The sequence below is a fragment of the Gymnoscopelus microlampas genome (assembly GCF_963454915.1).
Source record: "Gymnoscopelus microlampas genome assembly, chromosome: 6".
NCBI lineage: Eukaryota > Metazoa > Chordata > Actinopteri > Myctophiformes > Myctophidae > Gymnoscopelus > Gymnoscopelus microlampas.
This window is the reverse complement of record NC_139943.1, coordinates 22,120,185-22,142,279: the sequence shown is the minus strand read 5'-3', so window position 1 is coordinate 22,142,279 and position 22,095 is coordinate 22,120,185. Positions and strand designations below refer to the sequence as shown.

The window sequence follows — 22,095 nt, the reverse complement described above, 5'->3', positions numbered from 1 at the left end:
GGTGGAGAGATCGAGACACTTTATAGTCATGAAATGGAACAGTGCTCTGTCTGGGGCAGAGTGACCATGTCACAGTGACTGCTCTAGACCTGTGCGCAGGAATGTATGTGTGTATGTGTGCGTGCGTGCGTGCGTGTGTTGAGGGGTACTGGTTTAATGGTGGTTGGGGTCGGGCTGTGAGTGTGTGTGTGTGTGTGTGATCGTGCATGCAGGAGAACTTGTCTTGGTGACTTCCTGTACATCCATTGCTCATTGTACTTCAAGTGACTCGTACTCTTAAGTGTTCTGTAACGCCATACTGTACACCTTTATAACACTGATACATCTACGCATTTAGATATAGTCCAGACAGAGACAGTATCCTATTCAAACATCCTATTCCGATCAGAGCCACATTTACTAGGCCAAGGAAGTAAATCCCTGAATATTAAAAAGAAATGCGTACAGTATGTGTATCCATGCCCCCCCCTGTCTGTCTGTCTGTCTGATGGGTAAAATGGGTACAACAAGTACGGGGCATTGCATAACCGGAGGGGCATGGTATGAGTCCCCAACTGGCATCACCCTAGTTTTGTGAATTCATAATGTCACATCCATCGTCCTGCCGATCCATCTATCATTCTTGCCCAAATATATTCCACACTGACCTTAACAATATGATGTCATGACATTCCGATGCAGGACAAGATGGCATCCAAAGTTAGATATTCAGTTATACTTTATTTGTCTGTTTACTTTGTGGAAGCGTGGACACGTCTAGCCGTATTACCGCCCTCCACAGTTAGTTTGGCGAATTGCACATTTTTAGGAAAGTACAAATGATGTGTTGTGTGATACGCTATAATGAAAGACAAAACTGGTCGTCACAGGGAGTAGACAGATCCGACAGAATGACTGAATCACTGGGAATGGTGTGAAGAGATCAGCAGGTACAAATAAATCTTAGTTCTATCACATCTCATATTCTGTTGATTATTACACACGCACATTGCAGATTTGATATATCTTGCAGATGTTATATATATGCACAGTTTTTATATACCATACAGCCCTAAATATAACATAACATTCTCATTCAAGTACATACTGTGTGGAACAACACTCAAGGGACCCATTCTCACTTGTCATCCAGATACGATTGACCTTTCAGAGGACATTTGTCATCACCAAACCCACATACTAAGTACAATGACAGTTTAAACGGACACATGAATAATTTCCATGTATTTGTGCATGTTTTCCATACATATTCCTTATAAGGAGGGAACCACCCACCCGCATAGGCCCTCCCCTCGTATCATTCAGCCAGACTCAGTGCAGCCTTGTAGAGGAAACGTCTCATTCTGCGAACCCACACTCCCATACTGTAGGTTCCTCTGACCTCACTTTCCTTTCCTTTCCTCTGCCCTTATTAACCTTTTCTTTCAGTTATCACTTACTCCCTTCTCTTCATCCACTACTAACCCATTAACCCACCCGTCATGCAGACTCCCTCCATCTTTTAGGAGTAAGGAACACAAAAAAAACAGTGGTCTTCCTGTGCGGTAGCTTGATAAGTATATTCCTCCCCAGAGTTTGGCAGGCCCCCGGAACAGAATGGAGTTTAAGCGGCCTGTAAATGTCTGCAGCAGGAATGCGAGGCTGCCTTGTATGGTCATAAAAATTGACTGCTCATTCCTTGTTTAGTTTTTTTTATATGTAGTCATCCTATCGTGCTTTTTTTCGTGCCTTTTTTTTCCTCTTTTCTTTCCCTGGATCCTCCTTTCTCTGGTGGTGGTGATCCCCACCCACTGGTGGACAGAGGGGTGACGGGGGTGTAGAGGGATATCCCTGACCACTCCCAGAGGAGAGGAGAGGAATAGAGCAGGGGTTTTCAACCGGTGGTCTGCGGACCACTGGTGGCCCGCGGAGGTATTGCAGGTGGTCCCTGGCCATGCTTCTTTTTTTTTTGTTGCTTTTTATACGTTTCAGGAGTTCTCACTGTATGGTGTGTGTGATATGAAATGTGAGCTTTCCATAATCACAGTAATCCTTAATCATATTCCATCATATTCAAGGGCTTTTGCTGAGAAAAGAGACCCCAGTCACTTTCAAATTGGAGCACTGCAGAGGGCAGGTGTGTGTGTCTGTATCCAGCTGACACTCGTTGACGCTCGTTAATGTTATCCTCCTATAATCCTCCTATAATTTCAGTAACCTCTGTCTGTAGTGGTGGTGAGTGAAGCTACCCGGTTCTCCTCAGTCGCTGGAGCAATTGCTCTGATTTTGCACACAGCCATTGACCATTACCATCTGAACTTAACTGTGAAGCCCGTTTTTCAATTTCATCAAATTTCACCTTCTTATCGGCGTTTATGTGTCAAACAATGGTGGACTCTTGATCAAACTGCGCATGCGTCGCGTCGCGCCTGTGTGTGTCTACAGCGCGGACGTTTTACCCCCGCTCTCAGTAGCGGGGGGCGGGGCGGGTGCGGGGAGAGACAGGCGAGTTGAGTGAAACGAGTCCTGTCGCGTGAGCACACTGCTCACGCGACAGGACATGCAATAACCCCACGATTGCAACTACTTTCGCCTGCACACTTCTCCGGGTATGGTCTAGTCCTACTATAATTCTAGTAACCTCTGTAGTGGTGAAGCTGCTACCCGGTTCTCCTCAGTGGCTGGAGCAATTGCTCTGATTTTGCACACAGCCATTGACCATTACCATCTGAACTTAACTGTGAAGCCCGTTTTTCAATTTCATCAAATCTCAGCTTCTTATTAGCGTTTATGTGTGAAAGAATGTCGCCTCCAGGGTTGCCAGATCATGTGTGCATATCCCCCCACGGATGCGTCGACCGGGTATGGTCTAGTAGGCATAAAAGCAATTATGCTTCTGCACTGTCAAATAGACCAACATCTAATCTAAGATTAGTGGGACTCACCATTGAGTCACTCACTTCATTGAAAAAAACAAAATCACTGTATTTTTTTTAGATATTATATTGATATTATAGCTATTTTATTTGATTAGATATGTGATGTTCCTGAGTCCTGACAATTAGTTGACTTTTGGTGAAAAAGCCTGCATATATCGGTATCGGTTGATATCAGTATCGGAAATTAGGAGTTGGACAATATCGGATATCTGGAAAAAAGTGGGGTGGGTCTATGATGGACCCACCACGCACAATAGTGGTGGTCCCCAGGTTGCTCTTAGTCAGGATGGTGGTCCCTGGGCCAAAATCAGTTGAAAACCCCTGGAATAGAGGGTGTGATATGGAACATCCTTCATACAGACATACAGTACCACCTTTCCCTGAAATTCCCTCACCTTCATTCTAGCCCTCTCTCTCATTCCCTCTTCTCCCACCTTCACAACACGCACACAATTGCATGTGAGTACTTGTGTCTGGTGTTAGGCCAGACCTTCTAACTGTGTGTGTGTGTGTGTGAGAGAGAGAGAGAGAGAGAGAGAGAGAGAGAGAGAGAGAGAGAGAGAGAGAGAGAGAGAGAGAGAGAGAGAGAGAGAGAGAGAGAGAGAGAGAGAGAGAGAGAGAGAGAGAGAGAGAGAGAGAGAGAGAGAGAGAGAGAGAGAGAGAGAGAGAGAGCATGTGTGCGTTTGCAGGGAGGTAAGGTAGGGACTAGGGAGTGATGTTTAAAGATTTGCCAAGGATCATGTCACGTTACCCTTTCCTCCCAATCTCCCTCTCTCTCTCTCTCTCGCTCGCTCGCTCGCTCGCTCTCTCTCTCCCCATCCTCCATCCTTTCAGTTCCAGGGTGCTGGTGATATCCAGGTGTTCAGTGTGCACACACACCTGCCACTAGATTAGTGGCATGTGTAACCAGTTGAACCCCATCACATGTCTATTCTGGGGGGACCCTTCGCCAAAAATAGCAGATCTACAAGCTCAAGACGCAATTTTGAGCTGGTAGAGATCGGCTATTTTTGGTCAAAGAGATGTAGACAGAAAAAAGCACTGTTGTCAGTTTCAGTTTCTCTAAGACTAGAGGGTTTAAGTGGTTAATCAGTATCAGAAAGAGGAATGCCCTGGGGGATCCTGTTGAAAGACCCTCCTCTCCCCGACTGGTACGTCCTTCCTCTGCCAGCCGAGGGCGAGGCATCATTCCCCTGTGGAGATAAGAGGTGATGGTGGTCGGGTGGAGTGGGTTCTGCGGGTCAGCGACCCCACCTACTGAACCAACGCCAGGATTCCATATACTTCTGCTTTGTTGACAGGTTGAGCCTTCCCTGTTTTCCTCCCCTTCAACCACTTTAAGCCCTGTTTACACTTAAAAATGGCGAAAATACTGTAGGCATGCATCACGATGCCCCCCCCCAAAAAAAGTTGAGAGATAGACCTACTTAGCGAGAGAACGTTGTATTCTGGTCAAGACTTTCTGACAAAGTCCCTGAGAGAATGATGAGATGACTGTTAGCTGTGGCCCAGCTCTCACCTACTGACCTTTGACCACACCCTCCTTTCTAGCCACTGACCTGGGCCAAAAAATCCACACTCCTTCTCTTGGCTAATTGGACATATCCACTGGCAGGCCGACGCTGGTGCTGCCTGTTTGATAGATGGCTCCAGGAAACTTTGCACATAGTAAAAAGAAAACAACAGCACAATACTTCATCCATCAGTGCTGGGTTCACCAACAGTGCTAAATGTGGGGAGTGATATGAAAAGACAGATAATGGTGTAGCTTACTGAACCCTAAAAAGAAACATTTGTTTGAGTTGTAATTATAATTGTAATGCATGGCTGCCGTCGGGTCAAAAACCTTGTAACTCTGATTTGGCTGTCTTTCATCTTCTTGTTTGGACTAACGACATGAACCCTAGCATCCCCTTTTCTGAGCATGCATAATTAATGTAGGTGTTACACTCGATCAGTTAATTTCGGTAAATTAATTTGGTGTAGAAGGGAAATAGAATTGGGCCGGTACAGACCTCAGTCAACCAAGTACATTATATAGGGTTTAAGCAGTTAAGATCTGAAATGGTCATTATGTTGAGTGTCACAACCTTTAGCTATATAAAACTGGTTAAAACAGTTAAGTTATTAATGAGATAGTTTGTTTTCTTTAACTCCTGAAAATGTTTGTTTCTGCAGATGTGCGTTATTTATTTGACAGCTTGGCTGTATCCCTGTAGGGTTATGCAGATCTGGCAGGGGCACATAATTATACATACTGTATGTCTATAAAACAGATTACTTTTTTCTTAAGTACACAGATGTTCATTGATACTTTAGCAAATATAATGTTGAGACATTATCCCATCAAAATGGTAGACCTGTTTCAACAGTGCCTAACCTCCCACATTGACTGACTCATGTGTTTTAACGGCGCTGGTCCATACTTGCTGAAAGAATGTTTTTCACAGAATGTTGCCTCTCTGAGCACCTTTGTCTTCTCTGTCAGAGCAAATATCAGGCAAGCAAACAATGATACTTGAACTGTGACCCTCCTGCAAAAAAACGTAGTGGATGTCGTAACTTTTTCATGACACAGTAGCAGAATTTACCAGGATCCTTCCAATGTTTCTGCAACATCTACAATTTAGTGGACACTTTAATCACTTCAAAGCCTTGTTGTATACTTTGGTCCTACGATATTGTCATGTGGCCAGAAATTGACGATTTCTTTTTACATTTCTGAATAGTTTATTTTCTCCAATAGTCACCAGGTTGAAAGTTGTTCATTCAAAGGACATCAACAACAGTGCCATGAGTTAGTCAGGCTCTACAGCTACTCAAGTTCTCAAACATTTCCATGCCAAGGACTCCCAAATTGATGTTTTTGGCCACGGACCCCCATCTGAAAATATTCTGTGCACTGCCAAGGACCCCCATTACAGAATTTATTTCTTTAGCAAAAAAACTAAACCTAAATGATTCCATATTATCAAGAGTTCATGATCTTAAAAAAAATAAAGGCAGATCTACAAAGCTCGCAACTCAAAGTAGATCTGCTATTTTCAAATAGTCAAAGCATGAAATAGGGTTGTTACATAACATATTTCGAGTGAAAAGTTGAGAAAAACTGATGGATAAAATGAAATGTGTGTTTATTTTTAATGTAAAGTGTCTGAACAAAAACAGGGAAAATGAGAACAGAGAAACTAACTTCTCTAAACACAATGTTAAAACAAAAATCACACCCTGTGTGAAGGAAGCGGTGCCTTTGGGGCGGGGCTTAACTCATTTCAGTTCGTCCCTATTGGTGGTCTGAGTCCACGTACCAAATTGTTACTCCGTAGCATGCTGCGAACTTGAGTTATGGCTGTTTGAAGGCCAGCCAATGGGAAGACAGAGGGGGCGGGGCTTCAGCAATTCATGCTGGTCCCTATAGAGACACACGGGCGGAAACGGAAGGCCTACAAATTCACGCCCACTTTTGAGACAGCGCTGCTACTCGGGGTCCGTTAGAAAGATGAACTGCAGCACTCAATGCAATCTTTATGAGAGGCATTGTAAAATACCGTCATTTCATTGGTTAACTACTGAGGCTGTAGCGACTTTTTGGGTGTTCTAATAAAGTGTCCCATTTGTTTGATTTGTCCTTTTTAATGTCCCATATCTGTCATCTCGATATACTACCCACAATATACTATAATATACTCCATCAGTATGTCAAAACCGCTAGCATCGGAGATCTAGACTTTAAGTGGTCGCATGGTATATACGTCACGGACGCATCCCTTGAGGTTTTCAATACCCAGAAAACTGGCGAAAGTGGACGTTTTCAATATGTTTTGGTCATTATCTCTGGAACAGAAGGTCCAATCTGCTCAGTTCAAAGCTTGTTGGGTGCGTGACTTTGAGGACATTAAGCACGCAATGACACATTTTCGGGTTATTTTTTTTTTTTTAGGGGAGGCGAGATCTTAGTTGGGCAGGCGACCGCCTGTCCTGCCTCTACAGTGTGGGTACACCACTGGTCGGCGCTCGGCGCTCGTAAAGACAGTGATGTCACTGAAATGCGACAACTTCTCTGTCTGCCGTCTACCCTCTGCTGTGTTAACATTATGGGTAACTTGTTAAAGTGGCAAATTAAATGTGAAACACATCAACTATTAAGAAAACAAGAAGATATGTTGACAAAGACACTCCATACATTTGGAAACATATTTTTATTTAAATCAATATCGTCTCCAGTTAATGCAGGATAATTTTAAAAGTAGGCTAATTCTCATATCCTCTCATAGGGAATGCATTGAGAGCTGCAGTTCGTCGTTCTAACGGACCTCGAGTAGCGGCGCTATCTCAAAAGTGGGCGTGAATTTGTAGGCCTTCCGTTTCCGCCCGTGTGTCTCTATTGGTGGTCTAAGTCCACATACCAAATGTGGACTTGGTGGCATGCTGCAAACTGGAGTTATAGCTGTTTAAAATCCCGTGCTCATACGGGCGCTGGGGGTCCCTGGACCCCTCTTTGATAACTTCAGCAATGCATGCTCGTCCCTATTGGTGGTCTAAGTCCACATACCAAATTTGGCCTTGGTGGCATGATGCAAACTGGAGTTATAGCTGTTTAAAATCCCGTGCTCATCCGGACACACGATCCCGTGCTCATCCGGACACACGGACATACGGACAAAGTCAAGCTTAGAGCGGTTGGCACCGCTAAAAACCTACTACACGAAACAGGCCTGAATTTGACAAGACTATCGGTCTGTACACAAAACAGAAGTATTGCTCTCTGATCATGGTGGAAGGAGAAAGTAGCTGATGGCAGGTGCACAGGTGTATTTATTGGAAGTTAATGAAGATGATTGGTGGACTGATTATTGTAGCACCAATAGGATGGTGAGGCGGAGTTGAAGGATGATTATTCACTGATGAGCTGGACCTGGGTTTGAGGAAAGAGGGAGAAGCAGTTGAGGGGGAGAGAAACACAAAAGAGAAACGCAAAACACAGTGCATGCTCCAAGCATACACGTACTGTATCAAGGGTTAAAGTGGTTAAAGTTATTTTGATGCTATATTAACACATTTAGCTGGGGACCCCCTCAAAGACACCTGGGGGTCCCCTGACCCCACTTTGAGAACCACTGATCTATACTGCACACTGAGCTACACAGGATCATTGCTCAAGAGCACGTTGGCAGTAATCCAAATGAAGTTCGTGTTACCTCAAAAAACCTCCTTCATTGAGGAAGAATTCATCTGATTTATTTGAGGTTATTATTACTTGCCTGGAACTGCTTCCTAGGTATTGTGTTTGGGAGACGCACCGAGCAGCATTCTTCAGCTGGTTATCTTTCATTGTTTTATTATAGAAAGTTCTGATAAGATGCCTGTCGCATTCCATTACAATGATGCAAACGCTGCCTATGTGGAATAGTAAATGAGGAGTTTGTTTTGATGATATTGGTGCTGGCACATAAGCAACCTACCCAGTTTCACAGTACACCCAGTTTCACAGTACAGTACAGTATGTACTGTACTGTGAAACTGGGTAGGTACAGTATGGTACAGAGACAACAACTCACCATAAATGAGGACAGTGCAAAGCAGGTTAATTCAACACAGTAGATAATACTGTACATATGTATGATTTACAATTTGGACATAGCAGACACTCATCCATAGTGATACAAAGTGCAAGATCAAATTAACCACCTAAATTCATATTGATTCTGAGTCTGAACCCTATACTTTGCTGACCGGAGTTCCAGAGGGGTCCGTACTAGGCCTTCTCTTTCTTTCGTCTACACCAAATCTCTGTCAAAAATAGCTGATCTACAAGCTCACAATGCAGTGTGTTGATTTGCTATTTTCAACGCTAGGATTCATGTGGTTAACCCCTTTAGACCTGAGGCCAAAAACGCCTTCTAATTCCTAAGAGTTTTCTGGAAATCTTTTACAGAATGTTGACCTACTTTGGCTTTTACTGAAAATTACTTTCATTTGCCCTAATGTTAATTAAAAAGCTCAATAAACAATGAAAGGCAGACATACCGAGATTGTGGATTTGTTTTCTATTTTCTTTGGTTATTGAAAAATGTTTTTCAATGAACATTAGGGCACATTAATTGTCAGTAATAGCATAAGAATAATTAGTAATGTAAGTGATGTAACCTCTGTCTAATTTCTACATCAGAGTACATTCTACGTGTACTACTTTGACATCAGCCGAGGTAACAGTACTTCTACTGCACTTAACTAAATGACTTTACTTCTCCTTCATCTCTAGGCCTCCCTTCTGTTTCTCCACATGCCGTCTGTTTGATGAGCTGTGTGTGTCTGGACCAACCTGCTCTGCATTGTCTGTCAACACAGCGACGCCAAACATCGGGGTGGCATCACATTGCTGTCATAACCATGCCATGAAGTCATGTTCTACACAACACAGTGAGTCTACTGATGCTGCTTGCAAGCTTGTAAAATAACTAAACCAGGGCAGGTTCTTTATAGCTTTGCACTAGAGGCTTACTGTACATGCTAATGCCACTGCAAAGGTTTGGGAAACCCTGATTTAAGCGCCTATGGTTGGAGTCGTGATACCGTTTTATCAATTCAGTAGTTTTATGACAGCAGGGTGCTTGAACCTTTATCCACTTGAACCCTAGCATCCCTATTCTGGGGGGAACATTAGCCAAAAATAGCAGATCTACAAGCTCATAACGTGGTTTGAGCGGTTTGAGCAGTTTGAGCTCTGCTATTTTGGGCGAAGGTGTAAACGGAAAAAAACGGTCCAAGTACAGCTGTAATTCAAGTCCGTTCCACTAAGACTAGAGGGTTTAAGTGCAAGGTGCCTTGGATGGCGTTGTGATACTGTTTTATCACTTCAGTAGTTTTATGACAGCACAAGATCCTCAGATACACTTCAGAGACATGGGTGCTTGAACCTTTAATGTGCCTCAGATGACAGATTGAAAAATCTTTCGTCATAAAACCCCTGTAGCAGCGATGGCTTCTTTAATCAAGGCGAGACATATCAATATCTTGTTCTTGGCTGCGTGGCTCAGACAACCGCTAGCTCATTGTGGGTTAGGTAACACCAGGACATATTCAGGCTTGATGGGCAGAGTGGAGCTTGTCTTTACGTCATCAACTTCCTTGAGGCATGGAACCATTTTAGTGACGACAGCTCCGATTATTCATTCAGTTACAACAACACAGAATGAAACCAACCTTTTCATTTAAATGTTTTATTTCAGTCACTTTGAAATATGGTTTGGGGAGTATGTATGTGGTCTAATGAAGAAACAAACATAAGGGTTGAGTTTATTCTGACTTTGAACAAAGAAACAAACAAGCATATTTACAATTTAGGCATCTGCCAGATGCTGTTAGTATTAGCACACTGCAACTTGATCTTATACAGTGTAGGGCCACTAGACATGCTGAATATGAACCAATCTGAATAGTAGAAGAGTATGTTAATTCAATACAAATAGTAGTGTACAGCTACAGAGGTTGGCAGGCGGTCTCCCTACTCTTCTTGGCAGGCTTATCGGGATATTTACAGTAGACCCTGGTGTCAGGTGGAAAATCTACATAGTTGACAAGTAATAGTACAGTCTGAAGATCAAAAGCGCAATATCACCTGGCCAAAGCAAGGGTTTGTGTCTTGAAAGAGTGGAGAAATTTGGTCTCCGATGTGGAAGACCTGTTTTCAAGCCTGGTTAGAACATAAATCATACAGATTGCAGCTTGAAAAGCATGGTTTTTCAACACTCCCACGCATCTCTAAAGATAACACATTATAATACAGCTATTAAAGCTGTTTATCTCAAGAGGTGTAGCCTATTGGGAACTAGTGAACTCCTTGCCACTGGAAATAACTTATTACAGTAACTTGTTTTGCAATGTGGCAAATACTGTACGTCTGCTGACTCTAGTCTGGTTTCCCAACTGGGTCTCCAGTCACCAGCCAGTGAGGGCACTGAGGCCATTTATGACAGTGGTACTGAACCTTCTCTGGAAAATCTCAAAAGCGTTCGCGGCCCACCCAGTGGTGGAAAAAGTACTCGAATGTTTTACTTAAGTAAAAGTATCAATACTGCAATATAGAAATACTCTGTTACAAGTAAAAATCCAGAATTCAAAATTTACTTGAGTAAAAGTACAAAAGTAGTGGCATCAAAATGTACTTAAAGTACCAAAAGTAAAAGTACTAAAATATTTGAAAATAGCCGATCTACAAGCTCACAACGCGTCGCATCGCGACGCGTTGTGAGCTTGTAGATTGGCTATTTTCAAATAGCCTAGGTATAAATAGGGCTAAAGTGGTTAATGTATGTTTTATAATGTAATAATGTATATCTGAAAAGTAACTATAGTAACTAAAGCTTTCAAATAATTGTAGTGGAGTAAAAGTACAATATTTGGCTCTGAGATGTAGTGGAGTAGAAGTAAAAGTACTGGAAATTGGAAATACTCAAGTAAAGTACAAATACCTCAAAATTGTACTTAAGTACAGTACTTAAGTAAATGCACTTAGTTACTTTCCACCACTGGGCCCACCCATCTGATCTGACCACTTAAGTGAGCAGATGGGTAGGCCGCGTGCATTTCCAGTGCATGTTTATTTTTAATGATCAATCAATCGATTGTGTTCAGGCTTAAATCAGTATACGTTGAGTTCCTATTTATCACAATCAAAACAACATTTTCAAGGCTTCAAAGAAACCACCATACCATGAAAGTTCTTTTAACATAATCTTTTGCATTATACATCTTATATTATCAATACTATAGTAGTGTTTTACCGATTATTTGGGGGGCCACTTGCAATATCCTCACGGCCGCTGCATTATGACATTGTCTCATATGGGGGCCCTGGTCCAACTGAAGCGGTCCCCATTGAGTTAACACCAGACACCTTCCATAATGTTACTGGCTAAGAAATGTCACTGGAGCCTGATTGGGCTCAGTTAAAGTCACTGGGGCGTGACAGCACAAGCACAGGTAGGGATATCACCATAGCTATGGAGATCGCACTTCAATCTTTCAACACACACACACACACACACACACACACACACACACACACACACACACACACACACACACACACACACACACACACACACACACACACACACACACACACACACAGTGTTACTGGTGAATGGAAAATTCCTCCCTTTGATGCAATTGGCTTTCAAGAAAAGGTATTCCCCCAACCTTGAATAACAAACAGTATGTGCTTGCACACTTGCATAATGCGCACGTGCACACACACAGACACACACACACACACACACACACACACACACACACACACACACACACACACACACGCACACACACGCACACGTATCCCTCTTTCCGTGACTTGAAGTGCAATAGGGAATATCCGAGGGAGCCAAGAATGCAACCCCCTCCACCCACAGATCCCCGCCCCCCCGTATCTCCTGTCTCCAGGTGGTACGTTCCATATCCTGATCAGGGATGTCTGGGCTGATTAGGAACACACTAACTTATCACTGTCAGCCATGTGGACTGCAGGCCAAGGCCAGGAGGAGAGTCAATGCAGCTGTTTTAAAACAACATTAAACCAATATTTCACACCAGTGGTTCTCGACCTTTCCTGGATCAGGCCCACTGGAAAATCTCAGAAGTGTTCGCAGCCCACCCATCTGACCACTTGTTAAGCGATCGATTAATCAATCGATTATGTTCAATTGATAGCCGATCCACAAGCTCACAACGCATCGCAATGTGACGCACTGTGAGCTTGGCAAAGGTATTTAGTGTAGAGCAAAAATAGGACGGAGCCTACTATAGAGCCCTTGGGAATTTGGTCAACTAAGTACAGGGTTTAAGTGGTTAACGACTTGAACCCCAGCATCCGTATTCTTGGGGGAACATTAGCCAAAATTAGCTGGTCTTGTAGATCGACTATGTTTGGGGAAGAGGTGTACACAGATAAAAGCGGTCCATGTAGAGGCAACTCAGGTCCAGTTTGCTAAGTTTAGAGGGTTTAAGTGGTTAAGGATAAAAAATCCTTTATTAAAAGGACTACATTACAAAGGTAAAAAAAACGAATCACCAACTCGTAATGGCATGGCTGCCTTCATCAGAGTGCATTCTGATGCATGACCGGTGCTTTTTATCCCCATGGAAAATCTTTGAGTATTTTTGAGCTGGCTACTTTTCACCCCTCTTTCCAAGTTGCACCTTTGTTCTGCATGACTCATAGCCACTTGCAGCATTCCCTTTTCTGTTTTCTTCAGTGGAAGAGGAATTTTGAGACAAACGGGCAATTTATTCTGATGACACATTGCTCATGGGCTGGGATTTTCAACAATCTGCATTGCAACATAATGCAAGAACTTATAATTCATCCAGGCTTGAATGTTTATGTGCCTCTCTAACATCACACACACATACAGCACATCATTTGTGTTGAACCGCGACCAGCTATATAAGAGGTTGCAGGTGTTTGTTTAGGATGTAAGCACAGAACATACTGTATCAGAGCACACACACACACACACACACACACACACGAACACACACACACACACACACACACACACACACACACACACACACACACACACACACACACACACACACACACACACACACACACACACACACACACACACACACACACACACACACACCAACAACAACAAAATGGACGCGCACTAACTTTTCCTCTAAAGAGACTACTGTCACTGTGTCTACAATGTTCTCTCTCATTGAGGCAGTTGTTTCCCATGTGTGTGTGTGTGTGTGTGTGTGTGTGTGTGTGTGCGTGCGTGCGTGCGTGCGTGCGTGCGTGTGCGCGTGTGTGCGTGTGCGTGTGCGTGTGCGTGTGCGTGTGCGTGTGTGTGTGTGTGTGTGTGCGTGTGTGTGGTGGGTAGGGGGGTGTCTCTGTCTCTCTGTCTGTGTCATTGAGGCTGTAGACAGTACACTGCTCCCACCCCCTCTTCTCTGTAATAAATCCTAGCATCACATTGTGCCATGGAGCCTCGGAAGGAATTAACGACCCTATGGTCTCCCATGGTCTTTGTGCCATGGGCACTCAGTGTGTATGTGGCTTGTCTGTGTGTGTGTGTGCACGACTACACGCATGCGTGTGCGTGCCTGCATAAGTGCGTGCGTGTGTGTCCGTGCATGTGCATGCGTGTGTATGGGATTCTTGGATTAACTAGGTCTTTATGTTTCAGAGCATAGTCATGCCGCTTGCCGTACCGTGGTATACTGTAAACAAATACATAAACAAACTGTCACAGGGGAGAGCAGATGAAATCGACTGTTAGTGTGAGAGAGATTGCAGGGATGTGCACAGATAGACTCTAGGTGTTGCTAGAGCACCTGCCCTTTGCCCTCTTGACCAGAAGTGCCCTTTTGGAAAAGAAAAAAAACGTTTTTTTTTTCCAGTTTACAGCAGGGGTCTTCAACAGGTGGTCCGGGACCCCTAGGGGGTCCTCAGAGTTACTACAGGGGTTCCGCCAAATCTTTACGTGATATGATTTTTCTTTTTACCATAACCACTCGAAACCTAGCATCCCTTTTCTGAGGAGAACTTTAGCCAAAAATAGCAGATCTACAAGCCCACAACGCCTCGCAGCTTGTGTGTGAGAGAGGCTTGTGTGTGAGAGAGGCAAGTATACTTCCTTGTGTGTGTGTGTGTGTGTGTGTGTGTGTGTGTGTGTGTGTGTGTGTGTGTGTGTGTGTGTGTGTGTGTGTGTGTGTGTGTGTGTGTGTGTGTGTGTGTGTGTGTGTGTGTGTGTGTGCGTGCGTGCGTGCGTGCGTGCGTGCTCCACCCAGCAGAAGCCCCTCCAACCTTTCCAGATGGAGCCAAAAGACTTTGAGCTCTGCTGGAAAACATGCCGTCCCTGCGGGCGGTGCGCAGGGCATTATCTCCACTTCATTGTTTTCAAATGTTTCTCTTGGCCGCGTTGAGGGCATTCCCATCGTTCCACTAGAGGAGGCCTGTGGAAGGTATGTTTGCCTGTCTGACATGGAACAGTTTACACTGTCTGTCAGAACCACTACTGCCCAGGCAATTAACCTGCAGGGGCCTCTTGAGATGTATACAAACGTAGCGTAGCATAAGCAGGAGCCGTATGGATAGATAGAACACATCAATCACAGTGTGGCATTCCAAGGTCTGTGGACTGTTGGATGATGTCATTTTCAGAGAAGGGCAGTAACAAAGTACGTTTACTTGATTACTGTACTTAAGTAACAGTAGCTCAGAGCCTCTGCCTGATGACCAAAAGCCTTATATCTCTGCCTTTAGGCTAGTGGTTAAGATGTTGGCTTTCCATGTGGTAGACTGGGGTTCGATTTCTGGGGCATTGCATACCTATTTTTGAATATCTGTACTTTACTTGAGTATTTGTATTTTTTTGGATAGGCCTACTGGAAAAAGTTCATTATGAATAACCACTTATGCCCTATTTCAAATACAGTGAAAACAGCAGATCTACAAGCTCACCTCGCATCCCATTGTGACGCACTGTGAGCTTGTAGATCTGCTATTTTAACTATTTTTTTCAGAAAATGTCGGAAAAATCTTTAAATTTGTTTAGAAAATGTCTAAATTTCAATACAGCAATGCATTGATATTAAAAAGAAAATGTACTTTGTAATTTGTACTTTTGACTACTTAAGTATTTTTAAGATCAACTGCTCCTTTAAATCAAGTACAAATTTGATAGAGCAACTTTCATTTGTAGTTTAGTAATACTATTTGGCCAGGAGTATCTCAAGTAGCCTAATGTTGAGTTGAGTACACTTTTAAAATATTGATCAAGTAGTTAGGAGCTTTTGGTTGGAACAAAAAAAGGGTCCATCAACAACAAGCTTCACTCTCTATAACAGTAGTAGGAAGGGAGGAGACCTTTTCTTGTCTTTTATCAACCGCTTACAGAGGCAAAACAGGAGACATTACCACCAAATGAACTCCAGACGTATGATCTTAACTGTGAAGGAACATTTGGTGGATTCTGAGGTCAAACTGGGATAGCGGCCCATGCTTTGATCATAAACAGAGCTGCATTAGGTTGGTAGCCTAATTGAATTAATTAGAACCCCAAGACAGATGTGGGACAGATGCCAGCACCTCCCCAACACACTGCTAACGAAAGACAGGAAAGCAAGATTAAACGTGGTTATGTCAGTGCTTCTGTGCCAGGGACCCCCATAAGAGAACATTTATGGTAAAAAGTTTCTAGATTTTTAATAAAATAGGGTATAAAATAGGGTTAACGTGGTTAAACTTATTTTTATGCTATATTAACCCATTTAGCTGGGGACCCCCTGGAGCCCCCTCAAGGACTCCTGGGGGTCTGAAAAAAGTGATAGACAGATGAATTCTTAAATCTAACTGATGGCAATTATTTTCGAAATCCATCAATTGGCGCAATCCAGGAGTCATTGTTGATGCGCCAGAACACCCCTGTGTTAGACAGTAAAATTTCAAGTCTATAGCCATGCAACTCTAACGCCGCTGATTCGGCACCACTCAGCACGGCCACTCGCTCAGCTAGCGCCTCATGTCTACTTCTCCTGCTGCACCTGCCTTGTTTTATTATTACAAGTTGGGAGTGAGAACAACACTCCCGCATTCTGCGGGACTACCGGGAACATTGAAAAGCGATGCGACAGGGGAGTGTAGTATTAAATAAATGGGTGACACAACAGGTACCTTTTTGGGGATCCGCACTCCTTTGCGGTATTTGTCAATGTATAGCGAAATGTGGTATCTGCATTTAACCCATCCTAAGTATTGGAGAGGTGGGCTACGGGGGCAGCGCCTCGGGGACCAGGGTCAAGTGTCTTGCTCATGGGACACCTCAATACATTGCCAGGGCTGTGAATCGAAACTGGGAACTTCTGCTTCCCTGGCGGGCTCTCTACCCATTCAGCTACGGCCGGGCCGCTTTAGCTCCAACTCGTCACTATAGTTTCTTTGAAATGCATTGCATAGCCCAGTCAGAGATACGGTACATACTGAGAACAAGAGGCAAGCAAGTATGGGGCCAGATATTTGGAAGAGATATTTGATCAGTACAGTACTAGTATAAGGATAGGATTAATGCTGAACAAAAACGCACACAGGAAACACAATTTGGGCCAAAATGGACATGAAACCAAAACCACTTACTGGCAACCTCTACTACCATAATACAAGTTTTATTTTTCTGCAAAATTTGGACTAGCATGCAGACGATTTGGAGATGACTTAAACACAAGAGAGGGCTGTTTAATCATGTCAATTCTTTTCCTTGGCAATCCGTGACATGTCTTCTCCATGCAGCTCGATGGAAAAAAATACGCTTTATAGCAAAAGCCCTGAGGGACTGTCATTTCCCCCTGACATTCTTTGATATTTCTTTCCTTCTGATTGAGTTATTAGAGAAACCCCCATTGAGGGAATCTGAGCCAAGTGCCCTCAGCCACCCGTGGTGACAATGCACGGAAGCAGCCAACCCCCGGCCTTGTAGGTAACAAGAGAGCTCTCTCTGGGGTATCGTTTTCACACACACACATAGCTCCAAAACATGGCGTCATTTCCTCCAGCTAGCAGGGATCGCACAATGCTGTGTGGCCCAGGACAGTGTGAGCCAGAGGATGAGGGTGTGTGACTGTTGTGTCCTGGCTCATGGAGAGATTTACACTCTTTGAGCTAAGCCCCATTAGCAAGGCGGTGTGTTCCACTCAGGCCGAGGAAATCCCTGCTCCCGACGCGCGTCCAGGCGCACATGGTATGTTTCTTTCCAGCATGCACGTCATGCACTTGCACATCTGGAGCAGACCATGTGGTCAGGGGGGGTGTCCCCAGATGGTCAGAGATCATGACGTTCACCTTCGTCTATGTGTTGTAACTGTCTTTTTCTTTCCATTGATATTCCCCCCTCTGAGTTGTAAAGTCAAGCATGTGGTCCTGAGAGAGATCATTGCAGCCTTGCAGGCCACGTGTGTGTGTGTGTGTGTGTGTGTGTGTGTGTGTGTGTGTGTGTGTGTGTGTGTGTGTGTGTGTGTGTGTGTGTGTGTGTGTGTGTGTGTGTGTGTGTGTGTGTGCGTGCGTGCGTGCGTGCGTGCGTGCGTGCGTGCGTGCGTGCGTGCGTGCGTGCGTGCGATCTTGCGTGCGATCTTGCGTGCGCGCGTGTGTGTGAGTAAATGGAAAATATCTTTGTGTGTGTGTCTGTGTGGATCTGATTGTATATGCGTGTGTGTGGGTGTGTGTGTGCATATGTGTCTGTGTGCGTGTGTGTGTTGTGACACCTTGGAATGAGTTCCATGAGATGATAGGGTTTCCCCCGTCAGGATTTTGACAAACATTCCTACTTCCAAAGGAATCCCCTCACATGTGGCAGGCAGTGGTTTCTCCCGCCTTGTGGCTGTTCCCTTTGACTTCTTGATATACTGTAACACTGAGTTTATACTGGAGCGCTGCCCCAAACTGGATGTGACTGGCTTCTTCCAGAGCTTTAACCCACATGGACAGTCATTTATTTTCAAAACCCAATCAGAAGTCTGAAATGAGAGACACTGGTAGAGGGTTTGCCAACGAAGCAGGCTCGAGACCAGACAGTTGACGGATCAACTCCCCAGAGCGTCTGGGAAAACCTTGGCAGGGAAAATAGATGAGTAACACTCTCCCCCTTTTCTAACCACTTAGGCCCTATATACTTTGTTGCACGTCGAATTAGTGAAAATAGCCTATTTCAAATTCACACGTCGTTGTGAATACCTCATCTCCAAGAAAGAGTTTGGCTCCCCAAGTGTTAAGTGTGTGTGTGTGTGTGTGTGTGTGTGTGTGTGTGTGTGTGTGTGTGTGTGTGTGTGTGTGTGTGTGTGTGTGTGTGTGTGTGTGTGTGTGTGTGTGTGTGTGTGTGTGTGTGTGTGTGTGTGTGTGTGTGTGTGTGTGTGTGTGTGTGAACTGTCTAACAACAAGTATAAAACTAAATGTTATTTTAAAGACCCTCCTTGTGTGGGCATACAGTACCTGTGCTCTCTCCAACCCATGCCCCACAGTCATTCTACTCAGCCTGAACATTGTGCCAAAGTCAACACATAGTGTAATGGTGTGAGTGTGTGAGTATAGTACACTGTTTCTCAACGTCGGGTCCGGGGACCACTTGGAGTCCAAATGGACCCTTATGGGTTCTGTAACTCTGAGAGTGTAAAAATGGAACCAAATGGACCTGTAAGGGTCCACGTGGTTCCATTTTTACACTCTCAGAGTTAAATCATTGAGGATTTTACAGTGTAGTATATGAGATGTTTTTTTTCCCTTGTAATAAAAAGGGTTGTAAACCACCGCTCTAGGACAATGTGTCAAGAGTCCACTGTCATTGGTCAAGGAAAGCACATCCTGCCTCTGAGCACCCCAACCAGGAAGGAAAAGACTCACTCATTCCACAGTTATGTAACCGCCCAACCACCACTGTCATGGCAACACATTGGTGTCATGGCAACAAACTGCCAACGGGTTTCCAACGGGATAGGGAGGAGGGACAAGGGAAACACCAGTGTTGATGGAGAGAGAGAGAGAGAGAGAGAGAGAGAGAGAGAGAGAGAGAGAGAGAGAGAGAGAGAGAGAGAGAGAGAGAGAGACTCAAGGGGAGAGTTGAGGGGTATTTGTGGCAGAGCAGGACAAACGCCATCCATGCGCCATTTTGTCTGCATTTGATTTGATTTGAAGAGGTTGTGTGTGTGTGTGTGTGTGTGTGTGTGTGTGTGTGTGTGTGTGTGTGTGTGTGTGTGTGTGTGTGTGTGTGTGTGTGTGTGTGTGTGTGTGTGTGTGTGTGTGTGTGTGTGTGTGTGTGTGTAGCGTCTGCACTAAGCCTAGTTATAGTTTTATACAGTAGTTATAGCTTGATTGGTGCAACCTGATTTAGTAAATCTCTAGTTTCAAACTGACTAGTTTCTGGGAGCTTAGTAAGGACTTTACATACAAATTAGTAATGGATTTACATACAGCTGGTGCAACACTGCTAAACAGCCGAATATCTCCCTTGGCCAAGGGTTAATTCCCCTTTGCCCCTTTGGATGAGTGGTATATGTTTGGTGGTTACATTGTATGGGTGCATTAGCTATACTAGATCAGTGATTCATCCCCTACCTTACATAAGGACTCCCAGATTGATATGCCTTATGCCACAACCCCCATTTGATACTATTTATTTCAATCTCCTGGACTAACTGGTTAATTTAACCCTAAAGGTCCTTACACACCGGGCGACACCGGCGAAAATAGCGAATATATGCAAAATTCGGACTCGTTCCGAATAATTAAAAGACGCTTTTTCGCTTCGCTTTTTCGCTCCATGTACGGAGCCATTGACTTTATAAGGTTTTTAAAAAAAACGCATTATTCGCACGAAAAAATCGCCCCGGTGTGTAACAACCTTAAGTGTACAAATAGAACCAAACAGACCTGAAAGTCTGTAACGTTTGAAGTTAAAGACCTGTAATGGTTCATGTCATTTAGCAGGGGATCCCTGGAACCCCTTCAAGGACCCGTAGGGGTCCCCAGACCCAGGGACGTCACAGGCTCTCAGAAGGTGGGGGGGATGGACTTTCGGTGGACTATACCCCTTACTTTACACTTTGGCTATTCAAAAATAGCAGATATACAAGCTCATAGCGCGGCACCGAGTGCCGCGCTATGAGCTTGTAGATCTGCTATTTTTGAAAAAGCGTGAAAAACATTTGTAACTGTCAAATGTAAACAAATTCTGTATTTTCAAAATTTTGTTTTTTGGGCAGATTTCGTGTTTTGGTTACTTTATTTCGGTTTTAGGGTTAGGGTTAGGTTATTTAATTCTTATTTTTGTCTGATTTTAGCGATTTATTATCAAAATATATATATATATATATTTTTTTCAAAAGGTGGTGGGTATGAAATCACGGATCTGTGAGAGTGAGGGTGTCGCGTCGTACGCACAGTGAATGGCCGTGACGCCCCTGCCCAGACCTCACGTTGAGAACCATGGCTGCAACAAATCCTGGTCGTCCTATCCTATCGCCCCAGTGAATTTACCACTTACCCTGTTGTGTTTGACAAATGATCATTGCACTTCCTCCAACCATGCACTTTGTCACGGCACGTCGCTCTAGATAAGAGAGTCGGCAAAATGTCTAAAATGTAAAATCGCAATGTTTATGTTTGTGAACCCCCCTGTTCTGTATGATGGTGTGTGTATCAGTGGATTCATGTGCATAGAAGGACATAGATGTGTTTTCATGTTTATTTGTTTGTAAGTTAGACAGATTTATACATACGTGCTGACCAAATACTTGGTATCATCTGTAGTGTTCTAAGGAAACGTATACAGCTGTATCAAAGCGCTGGGAGATAAGGAAGCTATTCCCTCCACTGGACAGCAGGTCAAAGGGCAAATAAATAAGAAATATTTGAAATGTTATCCACACAAAAAATAACATGCTTCTCATTCATCAATCAATCAAAATCACACCCAGTGTGAAGAGAGTGGTGCCTTTGAAAGTGTAACTGGTTGCATCCTTGTATTGCAATCAGCAACAATATGTTGTCACGTGACACGTGACAACATATTGTCACGTGTCACGTGAAGCTTGACCAATCAGCCGTGCTCAAACATACGGACGGACATACGGACGGACGGACGGACGGACGGACGGACGGACGGACAAAGTCAAATGTAGGAGTGGTTGGCACCACTCAATAAAACTCATAAAGAATAATCACTACTATTGATAGCTGCAGCCATAAACTAAGCTTAACTTTTCCTGTTCCTTGGCATAAGAAGTGGTGTGGTTTTCATCATAAACACAACATTGTTCTTGATCATTTTCTCATCATGATAAAGTAATAAACACCTCTGTGTATTGTCTTTCTCCTGAGCCTCCCATTCCACTGTCTCAACTTACTCAACTAAAATAAAGAAAACACGCAAGGACTGGTGTGAGTGCAGCACTTTCCTTTAAAGGCAAAATGCAGCCCTTGCTCTCAAAGTGATTGTTGGCAGGAATGTCTAACACATTACAGTATTATTGTTTTATTATAAAATGGCTGAGCCACAGTTTGAAAGAACTAAACACGGAAATTACAATATTGACAAAAATACCGATAAAACAGATAATTCTGTTACAAAATAAGACGTCCACTACCATGCAATACTTACAAAGTGATATTTTTAAATTAATG

The 22,095-nt window shown here is 43.8% G+C and overlaps 1 long non-coding RNA gene across 1 annotated transcript in view; it reads left to right on the top strand.

The window, feature by feature from the left end:
* Nucleotides 1–22,095, top strand: part of LOC311047397 — a 36,575-nt gene that overhangs the window by 4,930 nt on the left and 9,550 nt on the right. The window contains exon 2 of the long non-coding RNA XR_014600979.1: nt 9,181–9,338. This is a non-coding gene — a long non-coding RNA (uncharacterized lncRNA). The remainder of the gene's footprint in view (nt 1–9,180; nt 9,339–22,095) is intronic.